At 42.2% G+C, this 21987-nt stretch overlaps 1 long non-coding RNA gene across 1 annotated transcript in view; it reads left to right on the top strand.

The window, feature by feature from the left end:
• The window catches only part of LOC145525587 (uncharacterized), a 55420-nt gene extending 35577 nt beyond the window's left edge, over positions 1-19843 (top strand). Inside the window, exon 3 of the long non-coding RNA XR_014068310.1 lies at positions 19196-19843. This is a non-coding gene — a long non-coding RNA (uncharacterized LOC145525587). The remainder of the gene's footprint in view (positions 1-19195) is intronic.
• Positions 19844-21987: the final 2144 nt, after the last annotated feature.

The following is a 21987-nucleotide window of genomic DNA, read 5'->3' as shown; positions in this document are numbered from 1 at the left end:
CTGCATCCAAGAGGAGGCTGTTTGATTCCCTACCTGGTTCTCTGAATCTCACAGCTCATTGCTCTGAAATCCATCTTCTCGCCAGATAAGGAGGACTGAACACCCAATATGACTGGGGTTGAGGCTAACATGGGACAGTCCTGGGCAAACTGGGACCCTGAGTCACCCACCGAAATCACCCCATGACTCCTGACCTGACTTCTGATGTCCCTTTCTTAAGAGGTACCTTCCTGGATTTAGATGCACCCTGTTGAAACAGGCAGTGGGTAGTGAGGAGGATGCAAGAGGGTGGGTTGAGGTGAGAAAGACAAGAGTCTTCAGACTGAAACAGCATGGCCTTCTAATCCGGCGAATGAGAAAAGGGCTGTCCAGCCAAGGGGGAGTTGCACCTGGAGATGCCTTCCCAGCCAAACGGGCTCTGTGTCCGTGGGGAAAAAGGAGGCTGAGGGGAACCAAGCAAAAGAAGAAGCAGCGCCCTTGCTCCCAGGCCTGCTGGGCCCTCTGTTAGCCATGTCACCCTGTGTCCCCCCACCAGGCCCACAGCTGAGCCCCCTCCAGCCTGGCTTCACTGGAGTCCAGCTTGAAAGACTCATCCCGAGCCCGCAGCCTTTGGATCTCTTTATTCTGATTCAATTACATACACAATATGAGCTTTGCAAACAGAAAATTACACGCTGCAATAATTGAATTCTTTCCTGGACTGGAAGCTTGCTGGGCTATGGTGTGGAGCAGTTTCCAGACACTCAACCTTGCCCCCAGGCCCCACCTCCACTTAGCAAGATGATAGCTAATATTTAAACACCACTTTCCGGTTGATGGTGCCTCTACCACCCCTATCTCTTTTGGATTTTACAACTAGGTGGAGTAAGCGATTGTATACCACTAGTGTTTATCATTAAGCTGCTATATATCATTATTTATCATTCGCTTTTTACAAATGGGGAGACTGAGATAAGTGACGATTATAAGATATACTCAGGGCAATGGAAAAGATAATCGTGGCAGAACCAAGATCCAGATTTTCTGAGACAAATTACATGTTTTCTTCGCAACCTGACCTGACTCCCGTTTCCTGCCCACCCTAACTATCACATGGGCTTGGATCTTCAGGTTTCCTATGGCTCATGGAAAAGAAGATGATTCCATTTTCCTCCCTCCCACAAGCTTAGGCATAAGCATTATCTCCAGAACCAGGGACAGAATCCATCCTGTCTTCTTTGTTGTTTAGTCACTAAGTCGTGTGTGACTCTTTGTGACCCCACGGACTGTAGCCTGCCAGTCCATGGGATTCTCCAGGCAAGAATACTGGGCTGGGTGGCCATTCCCTTCTCCAGGGGTTCTTCCCGACCCAGGGATCGAACTCACGTCTCCTACATTGACAGGCAGATTCTTTACCGTCTGAGCCACCAGGGAAGCCCTTTCTGTCCTTTACCATAAACCAAAGCCACTGTTTCAAACTGTTAACTACCAGCAAACCAAGATTATTTTGGATACTCTCAAAGGTTTATTTTTTTCATTAGTCTATCAAACTTTTTCCCTGTCGGATCAACAAAACAACTTTCATTTTCCTGGCCCTTACTTTAAAATAAAGCCAAAGAGATTCATTTCTTATTCCCACTCAGGAAATATGGCAGTGACTTTTGTCATCCTTATCAGCAGCCCCACAATGAATGTACATTAAGTGCCTGTTAGGGGCCAGGAATTTGGTATCTCTTTTGGTCCTTACAATAAATGACTGAAATGGCTATTAACATTTCTATTTTAGGGAATAGAAAGTAATTTTTCTATTTTGGGGCTTAACGGAGCAAAACCCACCCCCCTCCACGTGTCTACTTCCAGCAAGGACTAGAATTTAGGATCCCCTAATTGTAAAGCCTGTGTTTTGAACCACTGTGCCCCAAGGTCAGCCAGGAATATGGTCCCTTCTTTTCTTCTCTCCTAGTTCAGATCACCTTCATCTTTGAAATGGACTGTTGAACTCCCTCCTTAATGGTCTCCTTGATTTGGGGCTTATGTCCTTTAAATCTGTCCTTTACACTCAGCCAGTAACTTAACAAACATCTCTGACAAAGCCATTCCCAGACTCCAAGGAAAACTCAATAATTCTGAACTACTCACAAGAAAAAACAAAAAACAAAAACAACACTCTCTATGGATCACTGGTCTTCTGTGACCCCTGCTTATCTCCTGAGCTCTAGATCCTACCTTTCCCCTTGCATTATATTGCATAGTTATGCTAAACTGCTTATAACTCCTTTAATGCAAATATCAGGAGATTTCCTGTTTCAGTGATTTCATGTAAGGTTCTCCTTTTCCCTGAAGTGCCCTCCCCACTTTTCTTTGCTAGACTTAAGCTTAATTTTTCATTAAGACTCAGCCTAGGCATCATTGTCTCCAGAAAGCTTTTGCTGAATCTCAGGTAGGCTAAGTCTCCTGTCCTGTGATTCACAGCCTCCTGGGTTCACTCTTGAGAACAATTCCTTGTTCACACGTCTTAAGCTTCAAGCTCTGCCCTCCAGTCCTGGAATGGAAATTCATTACATAGAAAATACATCATTTTCACCCTGTCCTAGCAGGTAACACATTTCCTGGCTCATGGTTATCATTCATTAACTATCCATTAAAGGTCTTTAAATTGCTGTGTTTAGCTGATGACACAAATATATAGGCATATCTTCCTGAATAACTAACTTCCAAGATTTTGCACGATTCCTAACATTGAATATATAAAGAAGTATTTGACCAATTGGGCTGGAGTTGTAAAATTACCATTGGAACCTTTGATTCTTCGAGATACAGAATAATCCTAGAATAAGGAAGTCTCTCCTGACACATCAATAAACTTCATAGTAACTTCCTAGAGGGTCCCAGAAAAAGGGAAGGGAAGTCTGAGATGGTGCAAAGTCCACCTGTCAGTCTGTGGTCACTCTGACACACAGTGGGCAGACAAGACAGAGAATCCAGTCTTCCTCCTAAGAATATTTTAGGCATTAGTGCCTTAAAAGGAAACCTGGAAAATGGAGACATTTACCACATTCCTGATAAGATTCAATATCACAAAGATGTCAACTCTGCCCAAATGGTTCTATAAATATTTAATGCACTCCTAATCAAGACCCCAACAAGATTTTTCATAGAAGTTGACAAGCTCATCTTGAAATCCAGATTGAAATATTAATATCAAGAAAAACAAGATAATTAAAAGAAAGAAAAAGGGATTTGCTCTCTCAGACATCAAAACATATTATAAATGTACAGTATTTAAAACAGTAAAATTCTGTGCTATTGACTCATAAATGGACAAACAGGTTGACAGACTAGAATACCAAGTCCAGAAATAAATACATGTATTTGCTGGCACATAGTAGACACTCAATAAATATTTGTGGAGTAAATAAACAAAGGTGGCATTTCACATCAATTGGACTGGGAAAATTGACTATTCATTGAGGAAAAAAAAATAGAGCTAGATTCTACCAGTCACAAAAGTCAATTCAAAATAGCTTAAAAATCTTAACATAAAAATATCCTTAATATTTAGAAGAGACGATAGAATAATTTGTTTATGACCTTAGGGTAGGAAGAGTCTTCTTAAATGAATGAAAATATGCAAAAGATATAGAACAGGGATTGGCTCACCACCTATTTTTATATACAAAAAATTTATTGGGACATATTGTTTATGTATGTCTCTGGCTACGTTGGTGCTACAGTGATGATGTTGAGTACAGAGATCACATAATTTGCAAAACTGAAAACATTTACTATCTGCCCATTTACAGAAATGGCTGACCATTGACACAGAGTGAAAATATTGCTAAATATAACTATATCAAAAGTGGAAACTTATTGGTTACAAAAATGCCAAGAACAAAGTTTGAAAGGCAAAATACAGACGTAAAAATGTTTTCAACTTATGTTAACAGACAATAGATTATTACCATTGAGGTAATATTAATATGAAGACTGTTTACAAATCAAGGAATCACTCTAACAACAAAGACAGAGGACAGAATATATAAGCAGAAAATTCACAGAACACATTGATATGGCCAAAAGAGGCCTAGGGAGTCTCACTAGTTTTTATCACTCAAGGACCCAGCATGAAACAGAGGATAAAGCTAGGCAATTTGAGGAAAGTTTAACAAAGGAACTATTCACAAAGTGTGACATGAACTCCAATAAACAAACAAGGGATGGTACTGGCTCAAGGGATGGGCTAGTAATTTTACATTACATAGATTATGTGTTACATATGTATATTTACAACAATAAATAGTATGCATATCCTCCCCCTCCAAAAAGGCACTAAAAAATCAACTATATGGTATTTTTAAATATTCAATATAAAAGCATAGAGAGATTAAAAATTAAAGTTGAAAACTGCAAAGAATAAGCATAAAAAAGCTGGTGCAGCTACATTTTCTATCAGAAAAAATAGATTCTAAAGCTAAAATATTACTGGAAATTTAAAAAAATTAAATAATGGGTCAATACACTTCCAACAACAAAAAAACTTAATAAACTTAAATGTCTTTGTACCTAATAACAGAGTTTCAAATAAAAAAAAAAAAAAAAAAAGTAAAAGAAAGTAAAAAAGTTGACAAATCTAAAGGGAGAAATAGAGAAATCCGCAAGAAGAGTTTTTAACAAGTTTTCCTTAGCAGTTGTGATAGAACAAGTAGCAAAATAACACCAAAGATACAGATAGTTGTATAAATAGAAAACTATGATCACAGCTTGTATCTGAAGGTACAAGAGAAAGGATAGAAGCCTGGGAGAATTGTATGGAGAGGGTTGGTGACAGGAACTGTGACTTTGGGTACAGGGGTGCACTGTCCCTTTGGGAACTGGCAGGGAGGGAGAGGGAGTAAATAAGTTCCCCAACTTCATTCTCGTACAGTCCTCTGGATCTTCTATTGGCAAGGAGCTTGTTGATACAGTTCTCACAAGCCAACTTCCTAGAGAAAGGGTGGAGAAATGTGGAGAGTGGACCTGGAAGGGCAAACTGAAGACATTCAGCACACCAGAAATCAAGGAGTTGACTATCAAAACAACATTGTCACCCACAAAAGGGGTACATACTCGTAAAGTGTGGTGTTCTGAAACATACTCCCATATAAAGATGATGGAGAATAAATTAGGACAGAGACTTTGGAATCTTATTTTTCAATCACCATTCAATTTTCAGTGTGCATATATTATGTCCCAGCAATTTTACCTCTCTGTATTGAGGGACACACTTGTGCTATTAGATAAAGATGTATGTACAAAGATGCCCATTACAGCATTCTTTGAGTGAGAAATGAAAAAAATTCCAGATTCCTATAGGTTTAGAAATACATAAATTGTATTATACTTTGTCTAACTTACTTAACTCAGCATGACAATCTCTAGGTCTATTCATGTTGCTGAAAATGGCATTATTTCATTCTTTTTTAATCAGTTCATTTCAGTCGCTCAGTCGTGTCTGACTCTTTGAGACCCCATGGACAGGCTTCTCTGGCATGGACATGCCAGAGCATGGACAGCATGCCAGGCTTCTCTGTCCATCACCTACTCCTGGAGCTTGCTCAAACTCATGTCCATTGAGTCAGTGATGCCATCCAAACATCTCGTCCTCTGTCGACCCCTTCTCCTGCCTTCAGTCTTTTCCAGCATCAGGGTCTTTTCCAATGAGTCAGTTCTTCGTATCAGGTGGCCAAAGTATTGGAGCTTCAGCTTCAGCATCTGTCCTTCCAAAGAGTATTCACGACTGATTTCCTTTAGGATGAACTGCTTTGATCTCCTTGCAGTCCAAGGAACTCTCAAGAGTCTTCTCCAACACCACAGTTCAAAGTCATCAATTCTTCAGTGCTCAGCTTTCTTTATGGTCCAACTCTCACACCCATACATGACTACTGGAAAAACCATAGCTTTGACTAGACCGACCTTTGTTGGCAAAGTGATGTCTCTGCTTTTTAATATGCTGTCTACGTTTGTCATAGCTTTTCTTCCAAGGAGCAAGCTTCTTTTAATTTCATGCCTGCAGTCACCATCTGCAGTGATTTTGGAGCCCAAGAAATTAAAGTCTGCCATTTTTTCCCCATCTATTTGCCATGAAGTGATGGGCCTGGATGCCACGATCTTAGTTTTTTGAATGTTGAGTTTCAAGCCAATTTTTTCACTGGCTTTGACTCTCCTCTTTCACTTTCATCAAGAGGCTTTTCAGTTCCTCTTCATTTTCTGCCATAAGGGTGGTGTCATCTGCATATCTGAGGTTATTGATATTTCTCCCAGCAATCTTGATTTCAGCTTGTGCTTCATCCAGCCTGGCATTTACCATGATGTACTCTGCATATAAATTAAATAAGCAGGGTGACAATACACACCTTGACATACTCCTTTCCCGATTTAGAACCAGTCTGTTGTTCCATGTCTGGTTCTAACTGTTGCCTCTTAACCTGCATACAGATTTCTCAGGAGGCAAGTCAGGTGGTCTAGTATCCCATCTCTTTCAGAATTTTCCACAGTTTGTTGTGATCCACACAGTCAAAGGCTATGGATAGTCAATAAAGCAGAAGTAGACATTTTTTTCTGGAACTCTCTTGCTTTTTCTATGATCCAACGGATGTTGGCAATTTGATCTCTGGTTTCCCTGCCTTTTCTAAATCCAGCTTGAACATCTGGAGGTTTTTGGTTCATGTACTGTTGAAGCCTTGCTTGGAGAATTTTGAGCATTCCTTTGCTAGTGTTTAAGATGCGTGCAACTGTGCAATAGTTTGAACATTCTTTGACATTGTCTTTCTTTGGGATTGGAATGAAAACTGACCTTTTCCAGTCTTGTGGCCACTGCTGAGTTTTCCAAATTTGCTGGCATATTGAGTATAGCACTTTCACAGCATCATCTTTAAAGACTTGAAATAGCTCAGCTGGAATTCCATCACCTCCACTAGCTTTGATTGTAGTGATGCTTCCTAAGGCCCACTTGACTTCACACTCCAGGATGTCTGGCTCTAGGTGAGTGATCACACCATCATGGTTATCTGGGTCATGAAGATCTTTTTTGTATAGTTCTTCTGTGCATTCTTGCCACCTCTTCTTAAAATCTTCTGCTTCTGTTAGGTCCATACTAGTTTCTGTCCATTATTGTGCCCATCTTTGCATGAAATGTTCCTTTGGTATCTCTAATTTTCTTAAAGAGATCTCTAGTCTTTCTCATTCTGTTGTTTTCCCTGATTTCTTTGCATTGATCACTGAAGAAGGCTTTCTTATCTCTCCTTGCTATTCTTTGGAACTCTGCATTCAGATGGGTATATCTTTCCTTTTCTCCTTTGCCTTTTGCTTCTCTTCTTTTCTCAGCTATTTGTAAGGCCTCCTCAGACATCCATTTTGCCTTTGTTTTTCTTGGGGATGGTCTTGATCATTGCCTCCCATACAATGTCATCAACCTCTGTCCATAGTTCTTCAGGCACTCTATCAGATCTAATCCCTTGAAACTATGTGTCACTTCCACTGTGTAATTGTAAGCGATTTGATTTAGGTTTGATCTTTTTTAATGGTTGAGTAATATTCCATTGTATATATGTACCACATCTTCTTTATCCATTCCGCTGTCAATTGACATTTAGGTGGCTTCCATGTCTTGGCTGTTGTAAACAGTGCTGAACACTGGGCTGCATGTATCCTTTTGGACCATGTTTTTTTCTGCATAGATCATAGTCCCTTAAATGTGGAATCTAAAATGAAATGATACAAATGAACTTATTTACAAAACAGAAACAGACTCATGAACTTAGAGAATAAACTTGGGGTTGCCAAGCAGGGAAGGATGAGTAGAAGGGACAGTTAGGGATGAACATGTACACACTGTTAAATTTAAAATGGATAACCAACAAGGACTTACTGTCTAGCACAGGGAACTCTGCTCAATGTTATGTGGCAGCCTGGATGGGAGGGGAGTTTTGGGGAGAATGGATACAAGTATATGAAGGCTGAGCCCCATTACTGTTCACCTGAAATTATCACAACATTTTTTATCAGCTATATGCCAATTTAAAATCAAAAGTTTAAAAAATTTTTTTAAAGTAAAAAGAAAAAAACCATGTTATAATCAAATAAGTTATTGTAGTCATGATAGAAGAATATGAATTATTTGAAACGAATAGAATAAATTCTAGTAGGTTTTATTATGGGTACTTCTTCAAGAAGCATTACTGAGTGAAAAATGGGAGTCATAACATAATATGCATGGTATTTTATTTACATATGTAAAACATATGTAAATCATATATTTTTATACATGATGTCTACATCAATGTAAATTTATGGATATAATTTGAAAGGATATATTTCATGGTTAACCATGAGGAAATGGTAAAGTTTTTAAAATAAGAATGTATTTATTATTTACTACTCAAGAAAAAAAATCATTACCACCAACAGCAACACAAGAAGACCATTAGCCTTCCTAGAAAGCTCTCTCTGCCATGAAGCCTTCTGGTTCGTCTGTCAGAATTCTTCCCTCCTGAACACTCTCTGGGACAGACATCTCTGTTCCAGCATGTGCCACAGTCGATATTAGACTAGAGTTCACGGTTGATATGTCTGCTTTCCCTTCTGGACTACAATCTCCTTAAGTTCGAGAACTGTGCCATTATAGTGGACATTCTTTACTTTCTTTTCTAATCTTTACTCCTTTCTGGCAACTCTCTGACTTAAGTCCAACCCATACGTGTCAGCAGTGCCCTCCAGGAACCATACTTGTCAATAGTGAGTGCCTGGGCAGCTGACCCAAGTTGGACCAATTAGTGTACTTTTGTCAAAAATAAGGACCTGGGAGAGACAGGAAGTTAGACCTGGGACCTGTCAACTGCCATATTTTCAATATCAAGAACAGGAGAAGCAGACAAAGCTGGTTCCTCAGAGGAGGAGAGAGAAGAAGAGCGAAAAGACTTGCAGAAAGGAGGAGAGACAGGAATCTCGCTGGTGTTTGAGGACCTGACTCTGGCTTTAGCAACACCTCTGTATCTTTGTATAAAGGTCAAGTCTGCATCTTTGTAATAAATGCCCATTTTTAACTAAGATTTCCAGTTGGTTTGTGTTGCTTATAGCCGGGAGAATTCTAATTAATAGTGGAGGGTTGTTCACTTTTGTATCTCTCACTGTACCTACCTCATTTCAGAGCTTGCTTCTTAGTAAACACTCAGCAAGCATTTGCTAAACTGGACCAAATGAGGCATCCATTCCTCTATGGCACCCTGATTCAGCCTCTGGTTGACACTTGCTGTGGTACAAGCTCACCAACCCCACAAGACTCCCTATCCCACCTATGGGCAGCTCCATAGGCCCCTCTTCATCATGGCAACTCTGCAAACTTAGGAAGTCTTCTTGTTTCTGAGCTAAACATCCGTATTTTGTCTGTGTGCGTGCTCAGTCGCTCAGTCATGTCCAACTCTTTGCGACCCCAGGAACTGTAGCCCATCAGGCTCCTCTGTCTATGGCATTTACCAAGCAAGAATACTGGCATGGGTTGCCATATCCTTCTCTAGGGGATCTTTCCAACACAGGGATTGAGCTGGCATCTCCTGCATTGGCAGGTGGATTCTTTACTGCTGCACCACCTGGGAAACGCAAACATCCCTATTGGTATTTCCCTGATCATACTCCTCAGCACAAACTCCCATTTGTCAGAGTCTCTGTTAGAGTGAAGTGCCCCAAATAGACTCTTCAGGCTTCAAACTCCTGCGAATTGTGAATGAGGCAGAGTTGCAGGATGTTATGAAGAGACACCACAGAACTGAGAATTGGTCAGGGTCTGGATTACTTTGCTGAGTATTTAAAAATGAATTATCCTTTGTAGGGAACTGTTTGAAAATGGCTTCAGTATAGAAATGCTTTGCTATTAAAGGTGTGTGAATATGAATTTTGTTAGTACCTAGAATTTAGTTTGCTGGTGTGAAAGCGTTAATTTTAAAGCATTATCATAGCACAAAGCGCATGTCTCTCCAATCAGTCCCACAGCCCCTCTGTAACTATGAACCACTCACACTCAAGGGGCATCTGGCATCCCTCTGACTTGTAATTGAACTACAGAGTCTGCAAAGTCAAGTGGCAAGCAAGACTGTCAGAGCCTCCTAAGAGCTGGGAGGGTAACTTAAAAGGGATCATCTAGTCTAATCCCTTCATTTTACAGATAAGCCACCTTAAATCTGTTCTGGAACAAGTGGGCCACTAATAAATAAATAAAATAAAGTAAATTTTACCTATGAAAAAGCTGAGACTCCAAGTGGATAAGTGGCCAACCTGAGAGCATGTGTTATGCTAGGGGTAGACCTGAGAACTGCCCTTGCAGTCCCAGCTTCTTTCCCTGTACCCAGCATTTCATGAGAGGAAGCCAGCAGCCTGTAGGGGCAGTCCTGGGGTATAAAGAAGCAGGCACAGGCTAAGGGCCGTTTGTTAGCAGGTAGAAATCTTGAAGCAGTTGAACTAATCAAAGCCTGCAATTAGGGAACATCCATGAGCCAGATGCCCACCCAGAACTGGTTTCCCAGACTGCCCCCTTCCCATGGGTGCAAAGGAAGTCAAATCAATATTACAGTTCAATTCTTCCCTCTTCTTAAAGGTTGAATCTGTGGAACTGTAAGGGACAGCAATCGAGTAAAACACAGTATGGGCTTTATGTGCATGTACAAATCTTTTACCTTCTCCACAGACTCCTGAATCTGGCCTTCTCCTGCGGGAAGGAAACTGGATAAGTTGTCTCTCAACGCAATGACCCTGGCCCTCTCTGCTGACTTTTCCAAGTTCCAGTATCTCTAGTCCGTGGAAGAGAAAGTATCTATTTTACCCAGAGAACGTCAGACCCTTTACCTACGGTCATCGTTGATTGCTCCAGGCAAACTGTGAAAGCTGCAGGCTATTTGCCGTAAAGAATTGAAACTGAAACAAAAGACTTATATATAGAAAACTATAAAACACTGATGAAAGAAATCAAAGAGGACACAAACAGATGGAGAAATATACCGTGTTCATGGATTGGAAGAATTAATATAGTGAAAATGAGTATACTACCCAAAGCAATCTATAGATTCAATGCAATCCCTATCAAGCTACCAATGGTATTTTTCACAGAACTAGAACAAATCATCTCACAATTTGTATGGAAATATAAGAAACCTCGAATAGCCAAAGCAATCTTGAGGAAGAAGAATGGAACTGGAGGAATCAACCTGCCTGACTTCAGGCTCTACTACAAAGCCACAGTCATCAAGACAGTATGGTACTGGCACAAAGATAGAAATATAGATCAATGGAACAAAATAGAAAGCCCAGAGATAAACCCACGCACCTATGGACACCTTATCTTCGACAAAGGAGGCAAGAATATACAATGGAGAAAAGACAATCTCTTTAACAAGTGGTGCTGGGAAAACTGGTCAACCACTTGTAAAAGAATGAAACTAGAACACTTCCTAACACCATACACAAAAATAAACTCAAAATGGATTAAAGATCTAAACGTAAGACCAGAAACTATAAAACTCCTAGAGGAAAACATAGGCAAAAAAAACACTCTCCGACATAAATCACAGCAGGATCCTCCATGACCCACCTCCCAGAATATTGGAAATAAAAGCAAAAATAAACAAATGGGACCTAATTAAAATTAAAAGCTTTTGCACAACAAAGGAAACTATAAGCAAGGTGAAAAGACAGCCTTCAGAATGGGAGAAAATAATAGCAAACGAAGCAACAGACAAACAATTAATCTCAAAAATATACAAGCAACTCCTGCAGCTGAATTCCAGAAAAATAAACGACCCAATCAAAAAATGGGCCAAAGAACTAAACAGACATTTCTCCAAAGAAGACATACAGATGGCTATCAAACACATGAAAATATGCTCAACATCACTCATTATTAGAGAAATGCAAATCAAAACCACAATGAGGTATCATTTCACACCAGTCAGAATGGCTGCTATCCAAAAGTCTACAAGCAATAAATGCTGGAGAGGGTGTGGAGAAAAGGGAACCCTCTTACACTGTTGGTGGGAATGCAAACTAGTACAGCCACTATGGAGAACAGTGTGGAGATTCCTTAAAAAACTGGGAATAGAACTGCCATATGACCCAGCAATCCCACTGCTGGGCATACACACCGAGAAAACCAGAATTGAAAGAGACGCGTGTACCCCAATGTTCATCACAGCACTGTTTACAATAGCCAGGACATGGAAGCAACCTAGATGTCCATCAGCAGACGAATGGATAAGGAAGCTGTGGTACATATACACAATGGAATATTACTCAGCCATTAAAAAAAATACATTTGAATCGGTTCTATTGAGATGGATGAAACTGGAGCCCATTATACAGAGTGAAGTAAGCCAGAAAGAAAAACACCAATACAGTATACTAATGCATATATATGGAATTTGAAAGATGGTAATGATAACCCTATATGCGAGACAGAATAAGAGACACAGATGCATAGAACAGTCTTATGGACTCTGAGGGAGAAGGTGAGGGTGGGACGTTCTGGGAGAATAGCATTAAAACATGTATATTATCATATGTGAAACAGAACACCATTCCATGTTCGATGCATGAGACAAATGCTCAGGGCTGGGGCAATGGGATGACCCAGAGGGATGGGATGGGGAGGGAGGGGGGAGGGGGTTCAGCATGGGGAACACATGTAAACCCATGGCTGATTCATGTCAATGTATGGCAAAAACTATTACAATATTGTAAAGTAATTAGCCCCCAACTAAAATAAATAAATTTATTTAAAAAAAAAGAAACTGAAAAGAGCCCTGGTCAGCTCCCTCCAGGTTTCCCAGTGTGGTCTAAGAGTGGCTGGAGATAAGCATAGTCGCTGGAGATGAATTCAGATCCCTTTGGAATTCTAAGGATCTGAAATTTCATGTCCTCACTGAGAAGGGGAAGAGATGAGAAAGATACTCTAGGGGTCTTGGGAAACAACACTTGTAAATTACGTAACAGCTCACAGTGGAAGTAACAGAGAGCAGAGAGGCAAATTCCAGAAGGACTGGACAGCAAGTCAAGCTTGAGGAATTCAATCTCTGAAAAAAATCTTTGACTGTAGCCCCATACCAGCCTCCTTGTTGCCCTACAGGCATCTTTTCCAAATAGAATACCTCTTTAGTTGATGGCTTTGCTTGGGTGCCCAGTTTCTGATGTCTTTCAGAAATAACGTTTATCTGGCTTTGAAGGTCTTATTCTAGGGACATTTCTTATTTTCCCTCCTTCTTTCAAAAAGAAAGAAAGAAAGAAAAAACAGCAGCTTTGAGTAGTCTGAGGGTGACACAAACGCCTGATTTTTATGCAATGTTGCAAGTGCCTTTCAACAACACAATGGCAGGTTCTTTGACAATGTCATGCGTCTATTCAAAACAACCGGCATGCCAGTCAGAGGCCTGGGCGTTTGCACAGTGCTTGTTCTCCGCAGTGATAAGGCATGTTAGATTTTCCCATTCTATTTGAGAAATAATTCTGGTCTTTTTTTAAGTCCCCTGCTTTTTTGATTATTTTTTTTTCTTGCCTCTTTGCTGAACAATAGGACCTGTCCCTGTTTGATTCCTTTCGTGATGCTTGTGCGGTAACAACTTGAGAAAGAGAGAAAAGGAGAGCGGGGACAGAGCTGGAGGTGGAGGGGGGAGAATGTGATGGCTTAACAGGCCCTGCCAGGTGCTGGCCAAGAGAGGGACAGCATTAAGGAGGGGCCAGGAGATTAGCACCGATAATTTTGTTGGGTCGATTTGTACAGCTCTTTTGTTGGAAACCAGGATATGTAGGAGGATGGGTTAATTATCAGACATCCTGCTCCCCTGTCTGGTCTACCACAGCTAATCCTCTCTGCCTTTAGCAGGTGTGCAGAGCCAAGAATGAGAACACCTGCTTCCTGCCTCTGCTGGAAGCATGATGGATAAAGAGAGAAAAGCAGGGTGGTGACAGGAATATAAGGGTGGGGAGGGTGTGAAGGCTTCCAGCTTTGCAGATGTAGAGAAAAAGGCCCTAGCTATCCTCTATCTTCAGCAAGTTCCCCATATGAGAATTACTGGTCCCAGTTCTAATGTCTTCACATAGACCTGCCCTCTCATTTGGTGTTCCCAGTTAACCTTTGCTGTATAAAAAAGAAACCACCCCAAGGTTTAGCCACTTGAAGCAATCATCATTTTTAAGATCACGATTCTTCTGGATAATTCTAATCTGGGTTGGTCTGGGCTGATCTTGGCTGGGCTCACTGATGTGCAGATGGGTTGGGTGGGGACTGGCTTGGTGGGCCCAAGCACACCTCTGATGACTGGTTATGAGGGTAAAGGGCCAGGTGCTTCTCATAATCTAGCAGCTAGCTCGGTAGCCAGGTTCCCAAAGCCCCAAGAAGACAACACCAAAAGCACAGGTCTGGTCCTGTTTGCTAATGTCCCATTGAACAAAGAAAATCATAGGGCTTGCTCAGGTCAAGGAGTAGAGAAATAGCCTCCTGAGTTCCACTTTTGTACATGAGGCCAGAGGAGAGGAATTTGTGGCCATTTTTCCTTTTATCAGAGTAGCTTCTTGCCTCTGTCCGCTCAACCCTGCAACCCCTGCAGAGATACACACACCCATTTTTGAGTTCTGCACCTGGCTCGAAGTTTCAGCAGAGCTTCCTTTCGGAACACAGCACTCAAAGGCACTCATGCCATTTTTCTCTGCATTTTTATGAACTTGTGCCTGTTCTTTTGTAGTTTCCCTTTAACTCTTGGTAGAATTTTGGAACCACTCTCACCTCCCCATTTTGTGAATGAAGAACTTGTGGTCCAAAGGGGTAAAATTATTTGTGCAACATCAGCCTTCCAATCACTGGGAGATCTGAGACTCCAGACTCTTAATTCTAAGTCAGGCATCCAGCCACATCAGCCACCTTTCCCCTATCCCCTGAAATGAAGTGGAAAATTCCTCAAAGTTGTGTGTGTGCCCTATCTATTATCAGAAAATGTTTCAAAGTGATTTTCATACCAAATCACAACACAAAAAGGAAGAGAGACTGTTGAAAGGATGCATAAGCAGTAGGTACTCACAGGCTTCTGAAATGAGTTGATTACATGACTTGGGCAGAATTACTCTGGATTTTCTGGCAGCAGAGGCAAAAGAGGGATATTCATTGAATTGACAGTGGTTTTTTTTTTTTTTTTTTAATTTTCTAACAAAAGAAAGCATGCAAACTCAACTGTGGAGAGAATTTATTTTTGCTGGCACAAAACTCAAGTAAATGTTTACTGGACATCTCTTTCTCTACAGAACACTGAATAGCATTTTGGGCACCAGCCTCCTTCGAGGCTCCCAAAACACATTTCTTGGCTGTGCTTCTTGCCCCCTCCACCACGGTACCAGCAGGAGGTGCTACCCACAGTGGGCATTCAATCAATGCTGCTGGCTGGTTGGTGAGTGGCATGCCGTTTTGACTCCACACCAGGAGTTGAATCTCTAGTCCTGGGTGAGTGGACAGGGCTATTTGGAAGGCTAAATTAGTTGATTTAGTACTGATTGGGCTGCAAACCTCTGTCTGATATCTCTAGAATCCACAAATCCCTTGGTTGCAGAAACCCTTCAAATTCTATCCAGGCTTCATCTAAGGGACACAAATTTATAAATCATTATGCAGACCAGATCTCTAGCCCCTATCCTATCATTGACTCATGAGTGGGACTGAGCAGATTTTTTCCTTTCTCTGAAGACTTACCTCCCCCCTTCCCCGTCCTGGTATTCAGAGGATCAAATAATGTGATATATGCAAACGGTTAAGTGCAGTAGAGATGGAAGGAATCATAGCAGTACTCTTAGACTCTCTCAGTTCAGAACTGAGCTAAACTTTCCGATCTTTAGTCTCAGGCCTTGAATATCTGATTCTACCCAAACCTTGTGCCTTGTGATAGCAAGTGTTAGAGAAAAAAAAGGAAAAGAAGCTGAAGAGTCTCCAGCAACCAGACAATCACTATAGGAGCTGGTGCCTGTCTGACAACATTTATGAGCTGGGTGCTCCAGATCCCCAGGAGGCCACAAGGGATGGGAAGGTCCTTCCTTGGCTGAAGCTTGTGCTCCTGCAATATTACTGTGATCCAGGGCCATGTTCCTCAAACTCTGAAGTGCATACAAATTCTCCCGGGTTTTGTTAATATGCAAATTATCATTCAGTAGGTCGGGGGTGGAGTCTGAGATCCTGCACCTCTAGCAAACTCTCAGGTGATGCCAATGTTGCTGTTCTAGAGACCATGCTCTGAGCACAACCAGAGATAAGAGGACCCATACCACACTGATGATCGGTTTCCTTTTATGGTACTACCGTGCCCAAGTAGAAAGGTATAGTTTGAGCGAGGAATACAGTACTATGTTTCATAAGATGCGCCGGAACCTCAGAGCAGGTGGGTTTGGAGCAGGGTCAAGCAGGAAGAGGGGGGTCTTTGTTATCGCTGCATATTTACTTTAACCCTGCAATTAGGGCACGATGAGGTAGGAATGAAGGGTTGAACTTTACATTCTGCCTCTGGCTGGACCACTTAAGAATCTAAAGGGGATGGACTGTTAAGCACTCTGGTTTCTCTCCAATTTAAACCAACAAATAAAATCACACAGGGATGACTTGTTTACCAAGCACATGTATGACCCCACTCGGTACAACGTGTAGTGTAATGCTTTTGGCTAACTCCCTTTTATAGATATAAAAAACAGAGGCACAGAGAGGTCAAGCAAGCATCCTAAGGTGATTTAGTCAGTCATGGGCAAATCAAGTTCAGAGTTGGGTGCTGGACTCCCAAAGTCTACATGTTTCTAGAACACCCAGTGAGGTCTGGACACAGGCCCAGCAAGGAGCCTCCAGCTTGGGAAGGAGCAGACACTAGCCACCAGAGGAATAATTTATCTCCCCACTGGGAAGAGAAAGGACACCAAGTTGCCCTCTCTTCCTTTCCCACTTCAAGATGAGTACCTCGTAAGCATCAAGTGCGGCTTCATACCTGCATGTCACAGGAAAAAAATGGGGAGTGTGCAGAGATACTCATCAATTACGCAGGAAATTGACAGTCTGGAAGTTTTTGCTTAAAAGCAAGTTAAAATATGTCACTTGCTTTTGATTATTTTTTTAAGAGTGCAGTTAGATATGGAGACTTTAGCTTGAATAACCTCACATTTCTGTGCCGATCAGATGGATCCTGAAACTTCCTAAGTGCTTCAAGTGTACACATTTTCGCTTGAAAAATTACCAGGTTTGTCTGAAGAAAAAAATTCAAACATAAAACACAAAGCTCATTTGAAGAGAGAAATTCTCCAATGGAGTGAACCCAGGCTGTCATAAAAAAGTTAAACCAGGCATAAAGGAAAATGTCAGATGTGTGTGGGAGAACCAGCTGTCTCTCCTGTTTTTTTTTTTTTTTTTAATGTATAAACTAGATCAGATTATAGGGAAATATATGAATGTCTGAAGCTGGGCATCGAGAGGGGCAGGGGAGGGTGAGCCTTACTCTCCTGGGTGACGCTGAGCTCTCTTCTGGAGAATACATTTTTTTTTTAAACTTCTAAATAAAGCACTCTAGAGTGGCACATTTATAACCAGGGAAGAATTACTCAAATAAGAGACGCTGTCAGCTATTTATTTTAAAAGCTTTTTTCCTGAAAGAGAAGGGGGGAAAAAAATCTCTCCACTTTCCTCCATGTCCCTTCAAAAGGTTTGTTTGTGAGTGAATTCTTTCCTGGCTTTATTTTCCTCCTCAGGAGATAAGCCTGTCTCATGGCCCGAGAATTATTTCTGCTGCTGCTTCTCTCTCTTCTCTGCCCTCAGTGGAATCACCTGTCCACTTTCCAGGCAAAAGGGAAGCCGAGTCTCAGCCTCATGATGTGGGCTGGGGACAGAGAGGCTGGAGTGTATATTTGTAGGAGACCGAAGGGGTTCTTAATGAAATTCCAAAAATAGCACTCAGTCAGAAAGAAGGAAGGGAAGAAGAGAGAGAGGGATGGAGGGAGGGAAGGAAAGCAAGGGAAGGAAGAAGACAAGAAAACACGAAGAAAAAGAAAATAATGGTTGGAGGGGGAATGAAATAATGCCATTTGTAGCAACATGGATGGCCCCTGAGATGATCATACTAAGTAAAGTAAATTAGACAGAGAAAGACAAATACCATATGATATCACTTCTACGTGGACTCTAAAAAGATGATACAAATGAACTTGTTTACAAAACAGAAATAGACTCACAGACATAGGAAACAAACTTACACTTACCAAGGGGGCAAGATCAGGGAGGGATAAATTAAGGATCTGAGATTAATAGATACACACTACTATATATAAAATAGATAAACAACAAGGACCTACTAAACAACACAGGGAACTATATTCAATATCTTGTAATAACCTATAATTTAAAAAATCTAAAAAATTTATGTATATATATGTATGTATATATATCTGAATCACTTTGCTATACACCTGAGACTAACACGACATTGTAAATCAACTATACTTCAATAAAAAAAAGAATGGTTGAGGGGGAAAGGGAAAGAGTGTCCTAGTCTAAAGAGCAATGTGGGAATAACGGCTGGGCCCCAGGTTTTCAACTTATGCTTTCTTTCCAGGAACCTTTCCCCTTCAGTACCATTCTAATCATGCCTGAGCTGTAGACTCAATGCCAAGGGCATGGGTACCATTCAGTACCCCCATTCAGTTGGTTTAGCCCTTCCCTGTGCAGAGGGCCTGAATGGAGGGAAGTAAGGCTGAGTCTGCACAGTGACTCCAAAATGAAAAGTAAACAGAGCTGGGCTTGTGTTCATGAACCCACCGGAGAGATCTTTACTGGGACTAGGATGGTGAGTGACGCCACGTTCCAGGCAATGCTAGTTTGATTGACTTCTTTTTCTTCATAGCAGGTGTTACCTGGGTGCATCAGACATCCCACCAGCTGATGCCTGACAGAAGTGGTGAAAACAGTAGCCTGCCTGCTGCCCTCCTGTCCCCGAGCCCCATCTATTAAAACTCTGCCCATTTGTCAAGCTCCAGCTCACCATTTTTCCTCTTGCCCAGTGAGGACTGATCTCTTCCTAGAAATGCTTTACTCGCATTTCAGAAATGGTGCCTGACCCCTTCTGGTCTGAGTTAGTTATTTGAATACACACCCAAGGTGAAGACTAGGCCTACTTCCTTTTTGTATTTCCCACAGGGTTTGGTGCAGGCTGGGTGTTCAACATGAAGACTCGGGGAATTGCTATGTGCCCCAACATGTCCTGAGCCACGGGAAGACAGGCAGTGTTCCACAGCCTTGGATTGTGTTACTGCTAATCCTCACAACAACCCCCGGAGGAGATGCTGTGTCATCCTCATTTCAGAGATGAGCCTGCTGAGCTACTGGGGTTGAACTTGAACTTGCCCATGGTCATGAAGCTTTAAACCAGGATTTGAACTGGTATCTGGGACTGAAACCTGATTGTTTCACCACTACACAAAGTCCTCAAAAGCCTCACCAGCTACTTAGGGCCACCAGCTAGAACAACTGAGTCAACATTTTATTATGTTCAGTAGTCCAACTCTAAGACCACTCATTAGCCTTATATATATGTGTGTGTGTGTTTCGACTATGTTTATATGGTTCTCCTTATACCCACCTTCCTCCACACCCTCCCTAGAACTGCACAGCTGAGCATCCTGTAAGCTTCAGATGTGGGTCTGCAAGACCCAAAGTCCTTATTCTTTCCACCAGAACACAATGGACGGGGGTCAGAACATCAGAGGAAAGATCAGGATCTCAAGTCTTCACTCACCTACCTTGCACGGTCATTATGAACAAAATAAATGAATTGTGGGAGTGAAATGTACAGTGTGGAGAATATAGACCATAATTATGTAATATCTATGTATGGTGGCAGATGGTAACCAGATTATCGTGGTGATCATTTTGAAATGTATAGAAATATCGGATCTCTATGTTGTATGCTGCCTCTGCTGCTAAGTCGCTTCAGTCATGTCCGACTCTGTGTGACCCCATAGACGGCAGCCCACCAGGCTCTGCCGTCCCTGGGATTCTCCAGGCAAGAACACTGGAGTGGGTTGCCATTTCCTTCTCCAATGCATGTAAGTGAAAAATGAAAGTGAAGTCACTCAGTCATGTCTGACTCTTCACGACCCCATGGACCGCAGCCCACCAGGTTCCTCCTTCCATGGGATTTTCCAGGCAAGAGTACTGGAGTGGGCTGCCATTGCCTTCAGGACCTAAATAGTGTTGTAGGTTAATTGTGCTTCAACAACAAACAAACAGATATACAAACAAACTAACAGAAAAAGAGATCAGATTTGTGGTTACCAGAGTACCAGAGGTGCGGGTTTGGGAGAGGGGGAAATTGGATACAGGCAGTCAAAAGGTAAAAACTTCTAGTTGTAAGATAAATAACTACTAGCGATTTAATGCACAACATGATAAATGTAATTAAGAAACTGCTGTCTGTTATTCATGAAAGTTAAGAGAGTAACTAAGAGTGCTCTTCACAAGGAGAAAACAGATATACTTTTCTATTTCTTTAATGTTGTATCTATATGAGTTGGTGGAAGTTCACCAAACCTATTGTAATCATTTCATGATGGATGAAAGTTCAAATCATTATGTTGTACACTTCAAACTTATACAGTGCTGTCTGTTGAAACATTAAATGAGATAAAAATGTAACATATCTACAATAGGGCATGGCACAAAATTATCCATGGTAATGACAGGAATTAGTTTACAATTAGACCACTGTGTGGTTCAGGGTGAGTCCTATCCATCTGAGATCTGGCATCTCAAACTCTGCTTTCTCCATGAAGCCCTCTGAGACAGCTCCAACCCCAAAGATTCCTCTTGTCTGAAGGTGTCACACGGCCCAGCCATAGAGGAAACGTGTCCCCTCATATTGTCCTCTGGTGGTTTTGTAAGGGATTCCTGAAGGGGGGGCTTCCAGAAGGGGACAGACTCTTGTGATGGTTAAGCCCTCTGTCTCTGGTGTGGTCCAGCACCTCTCCGTGCAGCTGCCCAGCTGTGCACCGACGCCTCCAGGGGGCGCCACTCTCACCAACCACAACTGCGCAGAGTCCTCTGGGCCCTGACTCTGGGTGACCCTGAGTCCAACAACCCTGAGTTCACAGCCAGGCTGCTATCGCCCTGTGATCTTAGACACCTTGTTTACCTCTCTAATCCCAGTTTTCTCACCTGCAAGATGGGGATAGAGTGGACCCTGTCTCCTAGGGTTGCTGTGAGGGGAGGGTGGAGGGAGGTAGTATGTTTCGGTGACTAAGTGCAAAACCTGCATGGACAGGAGCCCAAAGAACATCAGGCATTATTTTTAGAGTCTGAACGGAGGGGAGGGCACAGAGGTCGTGCTCAACAGACGTCCACTGATGGATGAATTTCTCCCCTAGAAAGCCTGGACGGGGCTCTTCCTCCAAGGCATTCTGCTTGAACAAGCCAGCATGATTATAGCAGGGGCAGCTCTGAGCACAGGCTAAGGAGGCAGGAGAAGGGAAGAAGGGAGAGGACAAAAAGACGCATGTCAAAGGCTCCTCTCGTTGCCCCTCAGGCTGCGGGCACAGGCTTCCAGAGGGCAAGGCTGCCCTCTGTGTCTGCCCTGCCAGCACAGTGCCTGACCCAGGAATCCCAGCTCTTGGTGACGCTGCTGCCCATTCACCTGTCACGTCTCCCGCGAGGAGGTGCTCCAAGAGCTGCTTTCCAGGCCTCAGGTGTGTATCCGCTTCATTGACAGAGAGCAATGGGGAATATTTGCAGTGATGGACATGGCTCTGCTTTGGGATTCAGGTATCTTGGATCCTGATGTGAGTCCAGTGGGTCTCCTTGGATCCTCACTGCTTCTGCTGGCCTTAGGCTACTCATCTCGACACAAGAACAGCTAGCCAATCCTCTGTCTGACTTAGGAGGTTACTGGAAACCCCAAATGGGATAACATATGAGGGAACTTTGGAAGGCATAAG

This window comes from Giraffa tippelskirchi, chromosome 11 (genome assembly GCF_054371585.1).
Source record: "Giraffa tippelskirchi isolate mGirTip1 chromosome 11, T2T-mGirTip1v1.2.pri, whole genome shotgun sequence".
NCBI classification, from domain to species: domain Eukaryota; kingdom Metazoa; phylum Chordata; class Mammalia; order Artiodactyla; family Giraffidae; genus Giraffa; species Giraffa tippelskirchi.
This window is presented reverse-complemented; position numbering and strand designations above follow the sequence as displayed.